Source organism: Terrapene carolina, unplaced genomic scaffold (assembly GCF_002925995.2).
Source record: "Terrapene carolina triunguis isolate 2854851 unplaced genomic scaffold, T_m_triunguis-2.0 Scaffold174, whole genome shotgun sequence".
NCBI lineage: Eukaryota > Metazoa > Chordata > Testudines > Emydidae > Terrapene > Terrapene triunguis.
The window spans coordinates 767700-790359 of NW_020664525.1; positions in this window are offsets into that span (position 1 = coordinate 767700).

Below are 22660 nucleotides of genomic sequence, written 5' to 3' on the forward strand. Positions count from 1 at the left end.
TGGCTCTCTCCAAATCATTGGCACTGCAAAAGGCATAGATTTCCTTTTCCTGTTCAACCACTGGCGAAGATTTGTTGCACAAGTGTTGCAGCATATGTGTGGGGCCCACCTCTTGTCCTGATCTCCAATTTTGCAGCCAAAATAAAGGTGATAAGCTTTCTTAACCATAGTGGTTATACTGCGCTTTTGTGATGCAAAAGTCACTTCACCACAAACATAGCAGAAGTTATCTGCACTGTTCACACAAATACGAGGCATCTCTGCTCACTTTGGCTAAACAGAAATGTGTCCCTTTGCAAAACCAAACACTGACAAATAAGAGAGCACGACACTGTATGATTTCTAGAGCCGATATAGGGCAATTTGTTCAGCAGAGTGATGTAAGCTTCGTTATGATTGCATCATCCATGACTTCTAGGAATAACATGATGCAATTCATATCATGTATGAGGCAATACCAGCTTCAGATTGCATCATTCATTATTTTGCCTAAAAAGCAAGTACTGTCCAAACCCAGTCATAGATTTATTCATAGATCCAGTCAAAGATGTATTTTAGTCATTTCTGGTTTAAATTGAGATCCCTTCCCTTTATAACTCACTTATCCTCCGCCATTCCCAAGTCAAGGGTCGTATATACTGACCCAATAGCATATCTTGAAAACTAGAGCCAATCAACAATTTTAAGCATCATTTTCATTCTCAGTGACCCAGAATTAGTAAAGTTTGACTACATTTATTTCAGAAGCATTTTGGCTGTAGAGCAGTGTTACCTGCTGCAGTAACACCTTGCGGTAAATTATGCAGAGGTCTTCTGAGAAGGACAAATGTCTGCTAGTGTTCGGTGCAAAGCCAAACTAATTTTGTAACGTAATGCTTTATACTCTTTCCACTGAGGATGTGGGGTCAAATCTTGATTTGTTCCCTTTCACCAAGATGCTATACTCACAAGCTGGGAGAAGTTGCATAACCAAGATTTCAGGACCAAAAATATTTTCCTCTCAGTGCACCAAGCAGGCCCACACATTGACTAGTGATGACAAACACTACAGACATGGGTGGGCTCAGTTTCATTACAGAGAGTTTTCTACTGGATAGGACACTGGAGCCCCTGACTTAAGAGAGCTGGGTTCTGGTTCAAGGCTTGTTTAACTAACCAAATCACCTAGTCCACTTGTGCAGAACTTAATCTTTAAAAAAAGCTCTCACACCTTTTCAGAATTCCTGCTTCCAGGTTACACTAATATCCAGAAGTGAAGTAGCTCAAAAAAGTGAAAATTAAAGAAAGTTAAGCAAGCATTTTCCAAGCCTCAAAAAAGTTTAAGGTTTGAGTTGTAGGTGAAGCTTTTGGCCAAGACAGTTGTTTGGATAAAATGACAGCATTTGCCCACCTTCAGAACAAAACTACCTCTCCCTTAAATAATCACTATTCCAGCAACTCGGAATGAGAGATGGGAGGGAACTAGAAGCTGCAAAGAAGTGGATCCAAGTTTGGATTTTGCCTCTCCACTCTATGTTTGAGGAAGTTCAAATCTGGGAGCTTTGTTTGGGCCTGTGACAGATCAAACTGACACTGGAATTTTAAAAAGTACCTCGTGGAAATACAAAGCCCATGTTTTTCTCTCTCTTCATGAGGATCATGACAGAAGGGGGGCTCTGGGTTCCACCAGTGTTACTCAACTGAGCTAGTCTCATTTCAGGACAGGAAAAAACCTAAGAAGCTGGTCCAAGGAGATTTGTCATTTCCTGGGGAATGGACTCCAGGTGACGGTCCAGAACAGACTCTCCTTAGAAAATGAGGAAAAAGAAACTTGACTGTCAACCTTCTTTCATCAAAGTGTGTCAGAAATGGGGGGTACAGTCTCGAGTCCTTTTGTAATGCAGGCTTCTCTCCCTCACTGTCTGGGAGAAGGAAAGGGTTGTGGAGTGGAAACCTGCGGGGATCTTCAGATAGACAGTGGCTTTCCTCCTTGAAAATGTCAGACTGTATATTAGAGAAGAATAAAGACTTTGATGACATCAAAGAAGCATCTTGTCCTTTAATGATCTCCTCCATCCTTCTCTCCCCGTTACTATCGCTTACCTTCTTTTGAACAGAGTTTTCAGCCAAGCTGGAGAAGACCATATTCATCATTCTATCACCCCCTCAGCTCTCCAGTTATATGGTCCAGAAGTTACAAGTCAACTGAAACACAGTGTATTGCAGGGGGTACTTGGCATTTGGCCACTCCCTAACTTACATGACCGCCTTTCCATTAACCCAGGAAACTAAGTAATGGAAATATAGTTCTGATTTCTCATTTAATTTTTCAGAGTTACTGGAAAGCTAACTTTGCCCTCCACTATTAAGAGCATGTTACATAATAATTCTTTCCATCTACCAATCTGGAATCTGTACCAAGTGAAATATTTAAAAATAATAAGAGACTCTACACTGAATGGTTACTTTGGGGGAAAAGGTGTCTTAAATGTCAGAAAACACAGAGCTATTAAAAACAGCTCCTGCCAGACAACTCTATAAACCCCGATTTTTTAATGTGATGGTTGTATTGATTTTTTTAAATGGTGATCCCATTACTACACATTAAGAGTGCGGATAAGCACCTTTATGAAAGTGCTTGTACCATAACAAGGCAAAGAGGGAACAGAAGGGCAGTAATTTTCCATCACATGGACAGTGGCTATAAAGGGTGATTAAGAGAACTGAATACTTCACATATTAAGGCCCAGGATAGCTCTGCAGATTCTAAGGTGGGTGAATTTGGCTTCCTTCTCTTCTACCTGCCATTCTGTATTGCCATAGCCTCTCTTTTCCTTCCCATTGCAACTCAGATCCATCCCACCTCCTCCCTGCCCCCAAAACTGAAGACCTCACTTTGCCTCCCAGTGAGCAGGCAGCTTCACACTCCCCACCCCCGACCTACCTCCTCCCAGCTACCAACTTCATATCTTAAACAGAGCGAGGCACTCTAGGTTCCATGCTAGAGCCTCCTGGCCCTGAGCTCCCAACACGAGAGAGCAGGCAGGAACCAGCAGTGGAAGGAGGGAACTCAGCAGAAGAGGATCATCCTTGGCAGAGGAGGAGTGGGATCTACCACATCTCTCTGCAGGAATCGTGAGTTGGCCTTCCAGAGCCAGAAACGCTTGTTCCGCTCATCACAACACTTCTGAACAAGCCCTGTAATCAACACTGTGGGATTGGCCAAAGTCTGAAGTGTGAGATCCCTCTTGTTCCCTTACGCTCAACTCGGTTACATCGGTTCACACTGCTCCAATTTTCACTCTCCTACAGATTTTTTCAGCCAGCCCAGCAGTCTGCCTGTGCATGTGGGAGGCATGGTAGTGCTGACAGGACACCCACATCCTTGATTAACTAGCTCCTTTTCAGGATTGCTAATGGCAAGGGGCCCGCGTTTATCACTGCCAGCCCTACCAGTCATCTGCTACTCTCCTGAACCACCTGGAGGACCAGACACAAGGAGAAAACCAAAATGTAACCAAAAAGCGAGATGAAAAAAAATGAAAATTTTTACTCAATCCTGAAATATTTTTACCAAACAGAATCTGGTTTCTGTTTGTTGAAAACCAAAAACTTCCACCAAAATGATTTTTTTTTTGTTCAAAGCTACTTTTGATTTTTTTTAAATTTTAAACCATTTCTAATCCCAATCTCATCCCCTGACCAACCACCACCAACTGGGTTATTATTACCAGTACTCGTCCCTGCCAAGTCACCAGTATCAGGATCCTACATCATATGCACATGCTAGAGGTCTCATGCTGCAGGTACTAAAACATCCTTGGCATTTCTAAATATTATAGATGACAGTTTCCTCAGTCAAAAAGTGTTGTTTCCAACAAAGAGGAATTCTACATTACCCCTTGCTTTGACAGATAAAGAGGAACTGATCACAGAATGAAAAATTAATTGTAGTTTAGGGGCAAGTGATCATGAAGTGATCACATTTATAGTGTCAAAAGAGAATAAAATCCAGACAAATAATATATATACTTGGTGCTAATTTCACAAATCTGAAAACAATCCTGAGCTAAATCAGATGAGAAGAAGAATTTAATCAGAAAAATCAGACACCCAAAAAGCCACAATCAATGAAGAAGGCGATATTGGTTAAAAAACTACCTGGTTTAGATGGGATGTGAAGGCAGCTAGAAAAATATATATATAAAATGAATGGAAGTAATGAATATAAGTCAGAAACTGGGAATTGAGGGGAAATGATAAGGGAAGCAAAGGGACGTGGCCAGCAGAGATAGGGACAACAAGAAGGAACTTTTAAAGTACATATGGAACAAAAAGAATCTTGACAGTGGTACTCGTCCATTACTAGATTGAAATGGTTTAATAAGTAATAATAATAATGCAGAAAAGGCAGAAGCATTCAATAAATATTTCTGTTCTGTATTTGGGGGAAAAACAGATGTAGTCTCATCTTATGATAACACTCATCATTCCACTAGTTCGCAGGAGGATGTTAAACAGCAGCTACTAAAGTTGGACTTTCTAAAATCAGCAGGTCTGTATAATTTGCACCCAAAAGTTTTTAAACAGCTGGCCGAGGAGCACAGTGGACTGCTAATGCTGATTTTCAGTAAGTCTGGGAGTGCTGGGAAAGTTCCAGAAGACTGGAGGAAAGCTATTGATGTGCCAATATTTTAAAAGGGTAAATGGAATGACCCAGGTAATTATAGGCCTGTCAGTCTGATATCAATCCCAAACAAAGTAACAAAGCAGCTGATACAGGAGTGTATTAATAAAGAATTAAAGCAGGTAACAACTAATGCCAATAGACCCCGTTAAACTAACCTGATATCTTTTTTTTTAAATGAGACAACAAGTTTGGTTGATAAAGGTAATAGTGTTGATGTAATAGACTTCTGTAAGGTATATGACTTAGTACTGCACAACATTTTGATTAAAAACTAGAATATAAAACTAACATGGCACTCAAATGGATTCATAACAGGACGATAGGTCTCAAAATAGGGAATCACTATCAAACAGGTGTGTTTTTAGAGGGGTCTAGGATAATTAACCACTGGAACAAGGTATCAAGGGTTGTGGTGGATTCTCCATCATTGGCAAATTTTAAATCAAGAAAGGATGGTTTTTTCCTGAAAGATTTGCTCTAGGAATGAACTTGCAAAGTTCTATGATCTGTGTTATACAGGAAGTCAAACTAGATGATCACAGGGATTCCTCCTGGCTTTGGAATCAATCAGCCTTAATCTAGGCCTCTGTTTTTGACACAGTAGTGTATAGTTTTCCTTAAATAGACATTTCTAGTCTTATCCCAGCAACCTCCATCCCGATTTCCCAAAGTTTGACATCTTAGATACAGTATCCCAACTATAAGAGGATGCCTGCACGGTAATCCTCGGCATTTAACAAAAAATCCACATGCCTTACAAGAGTTTCTGGTCAGAGCACACTTCGCAGGCGGTCCTAATGCACAGTACTGTCTTCTGAAGAGCAGTAGGGACTCACAGCAGAAGCGTGCATGGCTTTTTTTGGGGTGTGGGGGGGGAAAGAAAAATGGATGGCATTTCTAAATTCCTGCAAACTCAGTTTCCTCACACACAGCTCCATCCATCACTATGCTGCACACAGGGGAGTTTTTCTTTCTTCAGCTTGTACAGAGTGTCACTTGGAAATTGACCTTAGATGCTATTCTGTCAACTTGGGAGTCTTACAATCGAAATCGGATGCCTTTCTAAAGAAATATGGCTTTAGTACGACCACGAGTTACTGGGCTACTAACTTTCTAGTCACATAGTACAGCCTGGAACCTGGGGTTTGAGAGGAATTCAGTCCCCACCGTTCATCCCATCTGAAAACAGAGAGCAGGACTAAAGATGGCCAATCCACAAGTGTAATTAAACCTGGATATACTGACTATCCATCCTGCCCGTCACTTACCAGTGCTGAGGGGTAGAGGTGTTTCAGGTATCAGTACCCCATGCAGGTGGATGATGCTTCGAGAGAAAAGATGACGGAGGCTCAAGTTGTGCCATTTGAGCCAGCTAGAGAAGTGGGCAGGTGTCAGGACAGCCTGCAGTGTTTGCCATCTGTTAGGTACCAGCAGAGAATGATTATCCCCTTCTGAACTGTGAGCTAACACTGGTACCTGCCGGCGACCAGCAAGCCAGTAGTAAAACATTTCATCATGTCAATTCAGTCTCTGATGTTCATGTTTAATGCTTCTCTGCTCAAGCAATCACATAATAGGGCTGCCTCTAAGAGGGCTGACTGGAAGGGGACTAAGAAGCAAGACCTGTATTTGTTTATAGTAGGAGCATGGCTAAGCACAGAGCTACCATAGGAGGCAGGAGACCCGGCTTCTGTTCCGGGTTCTGCTATTGATTGGCTGACATTGGATGAGTCAGTCTGTGTGCCTCTATTTTCCCATCTGTAAAAAAGGGGATGATACCTCATCTACCTCCCTTGCAGGGGTGCAGTGATACGGAATCCATTAGGGTTTGTGAAGAGCATCAAGGGATTGTACAACTATATATGTTGTTTATAAGATTACGGTCCCTGGGTTTTGCCAGTGTGTGAGGCAATTTCCTAGTGGGAGAGAAAATTTGAGTAAGTAACTAAATAACATGCATAGAAGAGACCAGCTGGTTTGTCAAATGCCAGATGCCCCTGAGCAAAGCGGGATTTGGAGACTGCCTGTGTCTCAGCTACAGTAGTTTGCTACTCACACCACTATTCTTAGGATTTGTCTACACAGGAAGTTCTAGCGGTATAATGTAGGGTGTGAATTTAAAATGTTATAGTTATACTGGTTCCACTCCCTGTGTGGACATTTTTATTCCTGCCCAAGTGTCCACACAGGAGGATTATCCCAGTACAACTATCCTGGTTTAAATATACCGCTTGTAACTGGAAACATCTTCCAGGCAGAACAAGCCCTTACAGTGAGTGTGAAGAGGTCGTCTCTCTCTAGATCATTGTCTCCTCCTTCCTGCTCTTTGAAACTCTCCTCATATTTCTCCCCTCTTGTGTCTCAGACACATCTGCTCTCCCTCCTCAGTCACATCTTACTCTCCCCACCCGTGTGCTTTCCTTCCCTCCCTCTTGGGCCCCCAGGACTCTCAGTCAACTCACCCTGAGTAATGATAAGGAGCAGTTACCTTCTTGCTCTGCAGATCCAAAGGTGGGACAGAAGCACCTCACTCAGGTGGAACTCTGAGACACCTGGGGTAATCAGACATGCGCAGATTTCAGGACAGTCAAAACTTATGCTGAGGAGAGTAACACCATCTTGTGGACCCTGCAAGTACCTAACAGGAAGTAGGCCGAAGACACAGAGTTCAGAGGTTCCTTGAGATGGACGCTGATATACTAATACAATGAAATGCATTCCTCTGAAACCTGAGAGACTCTGCTTCCTTAGCTCCTACACCCCTGTTAGTGCAGGAAAGGAACAAGTCCACCAGCCACATCAAAAGGATGGAGGATGAGAGGTAACTAGGCACAGAAGTGCATTGATTTGGGATGGCCACAGTTCCACCCCACGTATTAGGCAGACAACAGAGCTATATGAAGAAAGAGGGACCAGGTGACATGAGCAAACAAAGCAAATCATTATGCTAATTTTTCTTGTAAGGCAAGTGTCCCTACTCTTATGGATATGTTACATGACCTTAGCTCTGTCGTACTCCCCTTACCATTACACTTTGACACTCACTCGTTGCTTCTGCAAGCGAGGAACGAGCACTGTCGACAGCTCTGTTGCTCTGTAATAAATTCAGAGTCGTTACTGGAAAGCTACACAGCATCGCTGCGGAGAGTAGAACCCCCGGTGTTTGCAGGAGCCTTGGTCTCCTATGAGGAGGCAGGAATGGGGTCTAGGAATACGTGCATCTCTGGCTCTGTTTAACAGTGCCACCTTGTGGTATGCTTTGGTTGTAATAAGAACAGAAGTACTTGTGGCACCTTAGAGACTAACAAATTTATTTCAGCATGAGCTTTCGTGGGCTACAGCTCACTTCTTCAGATGCATAGGGTGAAACACACAGACAGAAGATATTTATACATATGTATAATCAGTGAGAGAAGGTGGGTGAGGTAATATCTCTTACTGGACCAACAGTGCAAACAACAATGTGAAATCAGCATTACACTACATACATATGTATGTATGTATAAATATCTTCTGTCTGTGTGTTTCACTCTATGCATCTGAAGAAGTGGGCTGTAGCCCACGAAAGCTTATGCTGAAATAAATTTGTCAGTCTCTAAGGTGCCACAAATACTCCTGTTCTTTTTGCAGATACAGACTAACACGGCTGCTACTTTGAAACCTTTGGTTGTAATCTGCACAGCCATACAATTGGGCTTCACAGCAGTAACAGCCAAATTTGTGTGATTGTGCACATTACAACCTGCATATGCTACATGTGGCTGCAGAGAACAGTGTGAAAACACATGAACCCTAAGAGATCAAATACCAGAAGGCAAATACAGACAACTCCCCAATTTCCTTTTATCTAATTTCATGATATTTGGGGCTTGAATCAATTTTTGAACACTTGGGGTGAACAGTAATAAAAGCCCAAATTGCCCCTTCCAGTTCCATTGATAGAGGCAATTACTTGGGTTATTCTTCCCCAATGGGACACACTAGACGGAAATGCTGCCCCTGTTCTATCAGCTCCACCCCCATCAAGCCTGCACAAACTTCTCTGCCTCAACTAAGGCCTGCAGTTGTGGGGGTGAGACCAGGTGTGAGAGGAAGAGGGTCTGATGTCTGAATCATTGTCCTCTCCTCAGGTGCATGCCTGTGCAATTGTGAGGTGCCTTGGAATGGAGCTTTGCAGAGTCTCTGATGCCACCTCTCCGCTCCACCCCTCTGGATCTACAGCAGTGGCCATCCACAACCCTTTCTTCTTTCAACCCTCCAGCCCCTTCTCCCCCCCCCCCTGAAACTGCAGCCTGGGGGGGGGGGGGAAGAGTGAAGAACAACCAAGTCAACTCATGATAGTTACTAGATAAAGTGCCAGTAGATGGCACTCAACAATATGGGTTTTATGGGACCCATAAAGCTTCTTGTCCATGCACCTCTTTACATGGAGCTCTTAATCAGTGTCTTGGGACCCTGGCATGGCTTCTCAGGAGACAAAAATATGGTATCAAAAATTCTTTCAGTGATACCTGTGCAGCCTCCAGACTGCAGGATCTAACGAAAGTATGTGGTAACCTGTCCCTCCTCCACTTTCACTCACTGTGTACATGGAAATTGTAGGCCCAGTGCTATTTCTTTGTTTTTTAAACCTTTTCATGAAACATACACACAATGTATGGGTTTTATGCCCCAAAATAAGGGGGTAATAAGTCCGATTTTGATCCCCCCCTCCTTGACACAAAAACCCTCTTTTCAATGTAGTGTAATGCTGATTTCACATTGTTGTTTGCACTGTTGGTCCAGTAAGAGATATTACCTCACCCACCTTCTCTCACTGATTTCACACAAACTTTGCTCTACTTTTACCCATTGCCACCAGAGGTCGCTCAAGGAAGATTTTGACTTTTAAAATACCTAGATGGAGCCAGTGCTGTTTACATGGATACTAAGCAAATGGTTTCTATAGCAACAATAACCATGCAGAAGAACTTGCTTCTCTATTTGCATTACTCGATTCCTCAGTGGTTCAGACACTGCAGTGGGAATTGTAGCAACAGCAAAGGTTCTGAATATTTCATCTGAAATTATTGCTGCAGAAACTGGCACAAGCACACTGGCAGAGATGGTATCAAAGTAACCTTCTACATCAAAATGGCACATCCTTATAAAGACATTTCTACATGCGGCATCTCAAACTATAACATGCCACAGTGTATTCTCCATATATTTTGCATGACCAATTACTTTACACATGGTGCATAATTAAGTTACATAGGAGCACTTCAAGTGTAACATCAGGCTGGCTTCAAGAAATTTCACTAGTAACACGACGGGGCGGGTCAGTTAAGTCATTTTAAAATGGTCAAGAAAATGGGCTGGTTTTGTTATTTAAATGTGTTTTGTGTACGGTCATGGCTAATTCAAATCTAGCGAGACACGGGAACATACAAGAAACACACATTAAGACCCTCGATATGAATGACAATTTTGCCAGTGATTTCGCTGGTGCAGGATATGACTTTAATTCCATATTCAGGTTGCTGCCACTGTTCCATGGAAGAGACCGTAGCTGTAAAGTATAACAGGGCTCCTGCAGGGAAGTGTTATAATTAGATGAGTCTCCCTGTGGAAATGAACTGCGCTTGTTGATGTTTGCTTTAGTACTTGCAAAAAAATTCTGCGGAGGTAAGTAGAGCTATGGCCTGGTTCAAACCACAGTCACAGAACTAAACAGGGTTCTGTCAAAAAACAAAATGCAAAGTTTTCTTTAGACGTAGCAGCAAAAGGGGGGGGGGAGCTTGTTATTTTGCTGCTACCCGTGGAACTAAACACCTTCAAGAGCAATGGAACAAGACCCTGCCTTTATGCAGAAAGTGGGATTGCGTGGCTGCTGTCTGTCCTTCAATCACCATCCCCCTTGCCTCGGTTTGGTCTCACTTTGCAATTCCAGAAGATTAATTCTTCGGCGAGCTGGGATGCTATTTGCAGAATCAACCCTCTGTGTTAGCAATGTTCTACGGTGTCATGGATTCAGAACAGCCCCTCGAGTTGCCTTGCCAGAGGGCGGATGTGTTTTGTTCCTAACACAGGGTACTTTGGTGGCTAGGGATGCAGACTGGAGAGCTATACTGGCTAATTCTATTAATATAATTCAATTGCATAAAGTCTCCCTTACTCTCCAAGATAGGACTGACTTCAGAAGTCTCACCGGCAACAACAGTCCTGCTGAGGAGAGATATCGTTCTGCACGTTATTCAAAAAACCCTTTGATGTGAATTTAGAGCCTGCTCCAAAGCTCGCCGCAGTCCCCGGAAAGGCTCCCATTGACTTTGATGGGCTTCCAGTCAGGCCCTTAAGCAGTTATTTCATCAGCATCTTCAAACAGCACAACAAGATCAGACTTAGGGCCTCTATTTCAAAGGACTGCAATGACTGACTGAATAGTCGGACAGCACAGAATTAGCATGCTAGATGCACAGCGGTGTGGGGCCCTGCCTTTATCTCTCCCTTACCTACCTCACAAAGATAGCAGGAGGTTTAATTAGGCTTTGGGAAGGGCTCTGAGATGCCTGGAATAATCGCCTTCCTCCTGGGAGGATTCTTTGAGTCCCTCCTGACCCCCCACCTCCCCATGTCAGAACCATTACAGTGCCCTGTTCATCTGTCCCACTGAGAGCCATCAGAGAATGGATACCAGGACTCAAGTACCCAGAGGATGACAGTGTCTCTTCCCCAAGACTTCCCCACACCCTGCCTTACCCCAAAGCCACAGCCAGCCTTACAGAGCTCCCAAACAACTCTGCTTTCTGAACAGGTATTGAGCCAGGCTGCCTGATTTGTGCTGCTGCTTTAGGCTGGATCCAGTATCAGGTTCTGGCCATGTAAACAGTGACACTCATCCCCGTTTACCTACAGAAATATACATCAGGGAGACAGGGGATGGATCACTTGATGATTACCTGCTCTCTTCATTCCCTTGGAAGTACCTGGCACCGGCCACTGTCAGAAAACAGGATACTGGACTTGCTGGACCATTGGTCTGACCCAGTATGGCCGTTCTTATGCTCCTTATTAACTCGGGGCCAGTTCCTCAGTTGATGTTGTGCAGCATTTGGCTATTGATTTCAGTGGAGCTATACCAGTTCACCAGCCCAGAATCTGTCCCCCAGTTTTACTTAACACAGTGACCAGGGCCGGCTCTAGGCACCAGCAAAACAAGCTGGTGCTTGGGGCGGCACATTTTTAGGGGCGGCATGGCCAGCGCCAGAATGCCGCCCCTAAAAATGTGCCCGGCCGCCCTAGCTCACCTCCGCGGCTGCTGCCGCTCGAGCGCCGCTACTCGCCTCCCTCCCAGGCTTGAGAGCCTGGGGGGGAGGGGGGGAGTTGAGGCGGGACCGGGGTTGGGGTAATTAAAAAACGGGGGGGGGGGGGCGGCCAAAATTATTTTTGCCTTGGGCGGCAAAAATGCTTTTACCTCCTGTCCTCTTTCATGGACAGACTAAAAGAACAATTAACCTCCTGTAAGTATTTTAAAGCAATGTTAGAGGCTCAGTTAAGCAATGAAACTCAAGAGACTGCAGCTCAGTGATGAGTCATTAAATCATCCCTCCTCGTGTCACTGTAACATATGATACTAAATTCTGTCCACAGACATGTGCCCACTTGACAGGGACTTCGATGGGATTTTCGTACCCCTTTTCCAAAAGCAGAATTTAGCTAGAAAGGTGGAGCAAACTGCTCAGCCATTCCAACACCCTGAGTTAAAGAGGAGGAGGGAAGAGCAGCGTCCGATTGGGAAGAGGTTTTGTCAGGGGCTTGGGCTTGGGGCCTAGTTTGGGGGCTGGCATTGGAGAATGGAAGGAGACTTGAATGGGGAGAGCAAGTCAAAGGGCCTGAAGGGGGCGGGGGTCCCAAAAATTAAGCATCTACAGCAAGTCCAGACTATTTATTTGACTCAAAGCCCCCAAGCCAGATCCTGATTTCTGTTACCCCAGAGTAGATCTGGAGTAACTCCATCACCAGTACAACTGAGAGCAGGATCTGGGACCTTGCCTTTTGAAAGTACCATCAGTGGAGAAGTAATCAACAACCAGCGGTGTCTGGCTGATTAACCACAGATCTCATTCCAAGACTGCTGTCCAGGTCTCAGAAGTGACTCATGGTTATTCAGAAATCAGTCACTGAAGAAGAACAGTCGTGTCCTTTCTCTAGTAGTGGCCCTTTGGAAAGGCAAAGAATTATACTAGCAGCCTTCAGCTGGATCAGCTAGCCACAAGCTACTCCCAGACAGGAAACCCGCAGCTGGACTGCAACTCTGATGACACCATCTCAGAAACACTGCCAGGTACTGTACATGCCTATGCAGAGCAGGGATCATCCACGCAAAGAGGGCAGAGGGAGTACAGCACACTGAGGAGAGAGTGATGAGTCAGACAAGAGTAGCAAAAATCCAGATCAGTTGCTTGCCTGCTCCTGCAGACTGGCTCAACCCTGTATTAAGCACCCTGGAGGTACCTGCTCATTAAAGCAGATTAATGATTAAACTGTTCAATACACCTGAGCTCTGCACTTCTTGGCAGTCTCCCAGCCTGGCAGGTATATGTCAACATCTCCCGATGTTCTTTGAGTACACTGCAGAATGCTGAGGAGTTCTCTGCCTGAGACATACCACAGGACACTGCCAGAGAACATACAAGGTCACCCCATCTCTCCCATTTACAGTCTCTTCTATAGGATTCGGCTCCCATTAAGATGACCTCCGCTGCTTGCGTTATTCCCAAAGGACAGAGACTCTGCAGAATACAGCAACATTCTTTTCATTTATTAAAGGAAAATTAAACCTACTCAAAGCTCCATACCTTTCCATGGGCCGGAGAGGAATGGAGTCCTAGAGCTAGTTAAGTTAAAGGCACTCAAGGCTGGAGCTGCAAGTCAGCCATGATGATACAACAGCTTGTTAACACCATAGCAGGGAGCTCTCTGCAGACAGCATAGACAGGCAGCAGGGAGACCAATCTCTCCTCTTACAACTGCTCTGCCTACTCTCCAAGTGGTAAGCTAAGCTAAGCAATGAACACAGACTTCTCTCAAGAAAGGCCTTCCAGGCCCTGTAGCTCATATTAACACTAATCGGCTTGCAGTTTTTCCACAACTGAGGATTGGTCAACAGCGTTTAAAGCTCGGAATGACATTAAAAGCAAAACCCTGAGACTCTTACTGAACCCTAGGGAAATAGGACATGAATAATTCTGAAACTATCACTGCCTCTGTAATCACCCATTACAGCCTGGCATAGAGGTGTAAGCAGAGTCAGAATGAGCTCTCCCCTGACATCTGGTGGTGAGCCATGGAAAAGTACTTCAGGGGCTGATCTCATTTGCCTGGGCACACCCACCCCGCCTAGCCTGAAGACATATTGGTGAGCAGCTAGCAGAGAGGCGTGGCCAGCTGGGTGGCTGGCGGAGAGGACCCCACAGAGAGGCATGGCAATCGGCCGTCGAGGGCTCGAGCAGCGGAGAGTGTAAGATGCCCCCCACAACTCTCCACCCCTTCCACTCAGAATAGGAGGTGAACTCTGCAGATGAACTTCTGAACTCTGGGGCTGCACTGACCAAGGACAGCAATTGTGAGTTGGGTGACTGTTGGGTTGCTGGACTTAAGACCCTGAGGGGAAAAGGACACTGCCCAACTTGCTTGGGGGTGGATCTTTGCTCATGGTTTGTGTTATGAGACCTGTTTGTGATGTTTCCCCAACATAATGCCGCATTGTTTCCCTCCTTTATTAAAAGGCATTTACTCTGTGCTTGCAAGAGGGGAAGTATTGCCTCTGAGAGGCACCGAGGGGGGTGGTACGTAATTGTCCCAGGTCAGTGGGTGGGGGCTAGAGCCGGTTTTGCATTGTGTTATTGAAAAGGCCCTTGTTGCTGCCAACTCTGATGGGCAGAAGGGTTACAGAGGGGAAGGGAGGAAAGCAAAAGGCTGGGCTGTGTCCACCAGTCTATTGTTCCACTAAACTGACACCAGACCAAGCTTTCCAGAGGACTTTGCTGCTCAACTCCTGGGCGCTAAGCATGGCTGCACTCGTTACTTTATTCCACTTGAGCATTCTAACCCCTCTTCCCAATGTCACGCTTGGAATTAAGTGTGTCATGGACGTTCAGCGAGTGGTTTAAACCCTCAGTCTTTCAACCACTACTACACAGCACATTTCTCCAGGAGCCAATTCTAAAGTGATCCTAGGCCTGAGATACCATAGTCTATAAAATGAAAGTTTCTTCCATGGTGCCTTAGCAAGTATTTGAATATTCTAGCACACACCTCGGTAGGCTCAACTCAACCTAGGTGGCAGAGTCGTGATTATGCATATTTAGAATATTCTTCAACTATCGCACAGGCACACTTTCATTCTGTTGCAGCTGAGCACGTGTCATCACATTCATTCTGCTTAGCATGACCTAGATATACAGCTGTGAATATTTTGTGACTTTGCCTTCAGTTAGATTCAGTTATTCAGAATGGTAGTGAGAATTCAAAGCTTTTCTGTCAAATACACATCTCCAGGATCAAATACACGTAGCCTGCAATTCAATGTAGAATGCATTTTCTATCTCCACACATGCTCTACATTTACATGCCTTTGTCATACAGCAATATGGGAGCAGGAAAATTAGTCCAAAAGTCAGCCACTGTTTAAGAGCTTAGCATAGGGCCAAAAACAAAATTGTGTGACATGAGTAGCCCATTTCTAAGCTTGAATACTCCATCTATCCATCATAATAACCGAGGATCTATACAGTATACATCATCATATACTTCCTATACTTTGCTTGTAATATTTGTAGAATATTTTGCCAAACGGATTATCTAACAGATCTATTGTACATATAATTCATGAAGCCAACAAAACCCCTAACTTGATGTATTCAACCAATATTATTCCACCAGCTTTGCTTGAAGTCACTACCTGAGCTGGGGGGAACATTGCAAAGAAGAATTTGCAAATGCTGATTTGACCAAACAATTACATGAACTCACAGTTTCTTTCCATGACCCTTTTTATTTACCCTGGATATTTGCACAAGTGAATTTTTCTTTGCAAGAGTGTTGGCAGGTCAGTGTGCCAGGAAGACTTCATGGGTATGCTCCCATGAGTATTTGCAAGGATATCTCGAAAAGCTTTGTGTGGGCTTAGAATTCACCCAGATCAGCACAGAAAGTATACCACATGACTCAGTGTGAATAGCAAGTTTGAATGGTCAATAATCAAAGCAATAGGGAAGGTGAATGATTCGCAAGCCATCCATGGACTGGAGTATGTTTGCATTAACTGTTCAAACACCACACCCGTTCATAAAAGCCTAAGTGTTTGCAAATCATTCACAAATAGAAAAGGGAGCTACGTTTGTCTGGATATTAAGAAGTTTGTCCAGCCCTAGTCACTACCATGTTTCTAGGATTCATTCATTCCTGCCCTATGGTTAGCATTATGCCCTCAACACAGCAGATTTGAGCTTCTGCTGCAAGAAGCTGTAAAGCATGTGGCTCTTCAGAAGGTAATATGCAGCTCCTGCCAGGAGCCGACTCTGGGGGAACAACGGGGGGTACTCAGCACCCACCAGTAGCCCTACCAGCCCCCACCCCTCCCTCCCTCCCTCCCCCAGCACCTCCCATGTGCCAGTGCCCCCCCCATCAGCGCCTCCCCCTCGGGGCAAGGACGCAGCTCACTCAAGGGAGAGGGTGGTGTGACATTATTGGCATGAACTGTGACTGTATAGATCATTGTTGCAACCAGGGTCCTATGACTGCACCAGGTCTTGTACAGAGGAGCTCAAGTGGGGCGTCTATGGAAAGGTTGTAGTTTGCTGGTTATGATTATGCTGTTTGTATATGTGTCATTTTTGTATTTGAAGTTATGAATATTAGCTATGTACTTGTATCTCAATGTGTTTGATTCTAAGTAGCCTCAGTGAAGCATTTGGTCAGCTTCTTGAGAAAGGACTATTCTCAGTAAGTGCCCAATCAAGAAACACTTAACCGACAATGGACTTCGGAAGACATCAATCCATATCTGAGTTTTCCTGGGAACCTTCAAACTACATGTAAACAATGGCATTGGCCTGCAAAAAGCTGAATCATTCATAGACATGTGACTTGCCCAGGTGGCTACAAACTCCATCTTGTTGCTGTGACTTTGCACAGAAGAACAAAGGGGTTTCCACCCACAAAAGAGAGAATATAAAAGGCCCTGGAAACTTCTCCATTTTGTCTTCAGCTGGCTTAAAAGATGGCCTCTCCACCCCCAAGAGATTCCTGAAAGAAACTGGAACAAAGGACAGTAATTACGGAGGTGTGATTGCTGGACCCAGACTAGGAAGGTGTCCAGTCTGTGAAAGAAGCTTATTGGAACATCTCTATAGGTGAGATTTACCTATATGCAGTTTCTTAATGTATTAGGCTTAGACTTGCTTGTTTTGCTTTATTTTGCTTGGTGACTTACTTTGTTCTGTCAGTTATTACTTGGAACCACTTAAATCCTACTTCTTATACTTAATAAAAAATCACTTTTTGCTTATTAATTAACCCAGAGTAAATAATGAATACCTGGGGGAGCAAACAGTTGTGCATCTCTCTCTATCAGTGTTATGGAGGGCAGACAATTTATGAGTTTACCCTGTATAAGCTTTATACAGAGTAAAAACTGATTTATTTGGGGTTTGGATCCCATTGGGAACTGGGTATCTGGGTGCTAGAGACAGGAGCACTTCTTAAGCTGTTTTCAGTGAAGTCTGCAGCTTTTGGGGGATGTGGTTCAGACCTGGGTCTGTGTTTGCAGCAGGCTAGCGTGTCTGGCTCAACAAGACAGGGTTCTGAAGTCCCAAGCTGGCAGGGAAAACAGGCTCAAAGCTAGTCTCAGCACATCAGGTGGCAGTCCCAAGGGGGTTTCTGTGATCGAACCCGTCACAGGCAGAATGGAGCAGGAAGAGGCGGAGTGGGAGTGGGGACTTGGGGAAAGGGTCGGAATGGGGGGAAGGGCCTGAGGCAGAGCCAGGGGTCCAGCACCCCCCAGCCAGCGCCAGTGTCTCCTTGAATACAGCACACGGTGACTAGCTGGTGTGGAAATTTTTAACCAAAATTTTTCTGACACCATATAAACTGGAAGGCAAGTGCAAACAGAAAAGAAAATACACAGATGAAAATTGAGGCTTCCAACAGGAGTGGGAGAATGAGTACTTTTTCATTGAATGTAATGATAAGGCCATGTGTCTTCTTTGCCAGACGTGAATCTCTCAGTTCAAATCTTCAAATTTTCAGCGTCATTTCACTTCTAGCCATGCACATGTGGATCAAGAATTCCCACAAGGTTCTGAACTCCGCACTTTAAAACTCAAAACTCTGAAAAACCAAACAGATGTAGAAGCCCAGTTCTTCAGCAGATTTGCCAACCAATCGCAGACTGCAACATTAGCCTCCTATTATGTGGCCTGGCACATACCCCATGCGAAAAAGCCCTACTCTGAAGGTGAGTTCATAAAAACGTGCCTCACCGATGTGACTTCAATCCTGTCACCCGCGAATGAGAATCTACAGGAGAAAATTGGCCTGGCCTGCAGCTTTCATGCCACACAATAGAACGCAGAATCTCCGACCTGAACAGTGACATTGCATTGCAACTGCACTTGCAACTTCAGCAGTGAGAGTATTTGAGCATCGCTTTGGATAAGTCGTGCCATGCACAGGACAAACCTGAATTCGCGGTATTTGTCCGGACTGTGTCTGACGACTGTGTTGTAAGGGAAGAACTCCAGGATATCGTGCCACTAAAGGACAGAACTCGTGGACGAGATCTAAAGGAGGCATTGATGTTGTTAGTTGCGAAACACCACTTCCCTTTACAGAAGCTCACTGCCATTGCAACAGACAGGGCTCCATCCACGTGGGGATCTGTGAATGGATTGGTAGGGCTTTGTAAGTCTGATGAGAGCCTTCCCAAATTGTAGACGTTTCACTGTATTATTCATCGGGAGCAACTGGTATCTAAAAATCTCAAATTTGATCATGTCATGAAACCTGTCTTGCACATTGTGAATTTCATTCTCTCAAATGCACTCAGTCACAGACAATTTCAAAATCTAACTGAAGAACTGGATGAAGACAACTCCCCTGCCGATTTGCCATTTCATGCGCAGTTTGATGACTCTCGAGAGGTAAAGTTATTTCCCGTTTTTCTCGAGCTCCTGGAACCAGTAAAAATGTTTATGGAGGAGAAGCACAGTATACACCCTGAACTTACAGATCCTGGGTGGGTTCTAGATGTCACTTCTTGGAGACATGCTGCTGAATTTGGATAAACTAAATGTGGACTTACAAGGAAAATTCCACTTGCTGTCTGATCTAGTGCAAAGCATATTTGCATTCATGAACAAACTGCAGTTGTTTCACAGACAAATGCTGACACACTTTCCCTCAACGTCACAACTTCAAGCTAGATCAAAAGAAGACGCAGCAGAACCCCTAAAACTGAGCACAACTAGATATGCGAGTGTGATTAAAGACAGTTTTGAGGAAAGATTCCAAGATTTGCAGCAGAAAAGACCTCAAATCAGATTTCTAATTGACCCTTTTAGTGGTGAAGCCGATTGTCTGAAGCCCCCTTTAGTCATCGACGAAGCAACATCCCAGATGGAAATAATAGAACTTTTGGAAGATGACAGATTGAAATCTGTTCAGAAGACAGAGGGGACCCTTACTTTCTGGAAATCTGTACTAAAGGATAAATACCCCACATCAGAGGTGCAGCCCTAAAATTAATCTCGATGTTTGCCTCGACCTATCTTTGTGAGTCTGTTTTCTTGACACACAAACATGTAAAATCCAAGCACCAATCCATTTGGACAGACAGCCATTTAAGAGAACTGCTGTGCGTGAGCACAACTGAACACAAACCAAACTTCAAGGGAATTGTTGAAAGTAAATATTGCCAGAAGTCCCACTAAGTAAAAGGTTACATTTTTATTATTATCATTAACTATATATTATAAATGTATAATTAATATCCATTGTCAAATTATATAATGATTATGTGTGTGCATATATATACACACACACACATATACGTATATAATCATTACATATTACTGTGGCTCTTTGGCAATGTACATTGGTAAATTTTGGTTACTTCTCAGGCTCAGGATGGCCGCCCCTGCAAAGGCTTCCCTGCCACTGAATCAAAACGGAATACATGATCATCCTCTTCACTAGCAGCTACATAATGTGCTATTACAGGCACTGCACAGCTGCCTATCAGCACAGCAGTTGGGCACTATGCCCTCCTGACTGGATGTTGTTCAGCCAAGTAGAATGCTAGTGTAACCCACACAGCTCCTGGGTGTGGCGTTCTGTCCCATCTAGTGGCACCGAGACCACTTAGAGAGAGATATAAAATGAGTCTGCTCTACAGCCTTAGCTGAGAGCCATGTAGCGCTAAGCTATTGCAGTAGCGGCTTATACATTTAGCTCCAGAGGTCCCAGGTTCAATCCTGCCCGCCAGCAACAAGGGTCTGTTGGTGTTACACTAGCATGGCTTCCTTTTGAAGCTGGCTGAGCACTGAAATGGATACATCACTCATCAGGCTGGAAGATTAGACCTACATCTCTGAAGACTACCATGATTCCTGTCACCCTCATCTGTTACAGACCCATCCATGGGGAGGAGGAGGATCGGATCACCAATGGGTGTTGTTACAAGATGTTTCCCCTCCTTCCAGCCTACTGGAAGAGCTGGTCTGACCAGTCTCCTAACGCAGGACCCACGTAGAGGAGTAACTCCAGCACTGAAGCTGCAGGAACTTCCATGAGGTGTAGAACCGACATGGAGATGGATGGGCTCCTGAGCAGGAGGAATTAGAATGCTCCTTGTAATCTCATTATTTGTAGCACCAACCAAGAGGAGAGTTGTTGTATCTGTAGCACTGATTTCAAGCAGATAAGTCTCAAACATATGGATCCAGACAGTAAAAGCAATTGGAGGCCCACCTGGGCTTTGGAGAAAGGGTGCAGGTGGGTCAGAGGCAGAAGATCCATCCTCGTCGCCAAAATGTTGTATCAACCAGGCAAGGTACTAACAAGCTTCAACAGGACTTTATTTTTACAGTAGAAACCTCTTTACCAAGCTGTAGCTGCACCCTCTGTAACTCTCACTCAGCCTCCTCAGCTCCTCCCCCCTCCTTCCTGTTTCCTGTCCTTTCAGACTCCCAACAGCCAGTGCTCCCAGTTCCAATAATTACAGCAGCATCTAAACACCACAAGAGTCCCATTGTGCCAGGATACAGACAGTCAGACAGCCCCTGCCCTGCCCTAAGTAAACAAGACAGAGAGATGATGGGCAGGGAAAAGAAGTGACTTGCCCTAGGCCTCACACGGCTAGAGCCGGCCAAACTCAGAATTTCCAGATTACAAGAAATTTGACCTATTGAAATCTGGTTTCACTCCGAATCTGAACAAACCCACTTTTTTCTAAATTTCCCATGAACCATAATGTCCAAAAAAGTTGCACTGACACATGGTGTTCCTGAAATGAAACCTGCTCTCTGGGAGCCCCCGGGCTGCTGACTGAAATAGACATGATTCTTGTCAGTTTCACAGATGCTTTTCAGCACTTGGAAGGAAACCTGAGGCCCTGGAATGGTGGTGGTGCTGCCCAGGGCACCGGAGCCTTAAAGTCTGGGCTCCCTATCAACCCACTAGGAAGCCAAGCAGGGTTCCATCAGAACCCTGCCTGTGATTCAAAATGTTCTGGGTTCGATGAATTCACATTTTCTCATTAAATGGTTTCCCAACCAGCTCTGCTCACAGAACAGAGCTGGGAACAGAACCCAAGTCCCCCCTCCCCATTTGGAGCGCAAAGAAAATCAGATTGGGCCCCCTGTGTACGTGAAATACTCCTCAGTAAGCACTCTTTGGCAAAGTGACAGCTGTACAGCACTGCCCCTGGGCCTCAAGCAGTTGCTCGTTCAGTCCTACAACACCGCACTCGAAACAGCCCCAATTTGCACACGAGATCAAACAAGTACTGTAACAAAACATCATGGCCCAAGCCTTGCTGCTTACCTTGTCAATGACTTCTTGTTTTTATTGCCCAGCATTACAACCAATTAGCAGCAACAAAATCTCAGCTGATTGGCATGCTCCTGTAAACCTCTTTGCTTGAGGAGTCAGACTAGAGATTTTGGGAGAGCAGTCTTTCTTGGGAGGTTTCCATTGCTGTCTTGTTTGGGTGGAGGGTGGCTTTTCTCTAAAAGATCTTGTGTATATGTCTGGCACAGACCAGAAAAGCAGACATGAGTAGTGCATTGGATTGTAATGCACATAAGAGGTTCCAGTTCAGTTTGCATTTCAGGCAAAGGTTTGGGTTGTTATTTGGATTTCATGCGTCATCCATTGTTAATGCCAATCCTCGCTCCCTCATGCAGCAATTTATTAAAATGGACAGAATGGACTTTTGTAAATCAAAAGAAACTCTGCTCACTTTAGGTTTACAATGGCACCAGTGACTCCATGGAGCTGGGCCCATGCTCAGAAGAGGCCCCGGCCTGCTTTGCTTGCACTGTGCCCCGCGACCCCGCCAGCCCCCCACTCCACCCACCATTTGCTCCTCTTAGCCTGCCCACCAGCTGGCCGAGGGCTCCTCTCCACCCTCTGGCCCTCCCTGCCAGCTTCTTGCCAGCAAGTTAAAGAAGTATGGATTGGCTGAATGGACTATAAGGTGGATAGAAAGCTGGCTAGATCATCGGGCTCAACGGGTAGTGATCAATGGCTCGATGTCTAGTTGGCAGCCAGTATCAAGCAGAGTGCCCCAGGGGTCAGTCCTGGGCAGTGTTCCCACTAATTTTTCCCACCCGTGTGCAGAATTAATTTTGTTACGTGCACCAATATGGAGGTGATATGTGAGGGTTGGGGTGCAGGGGTGTGAGGGCTCTGGCGGGGGGTGCGGGCTTTGGGGTAGGATGGGGA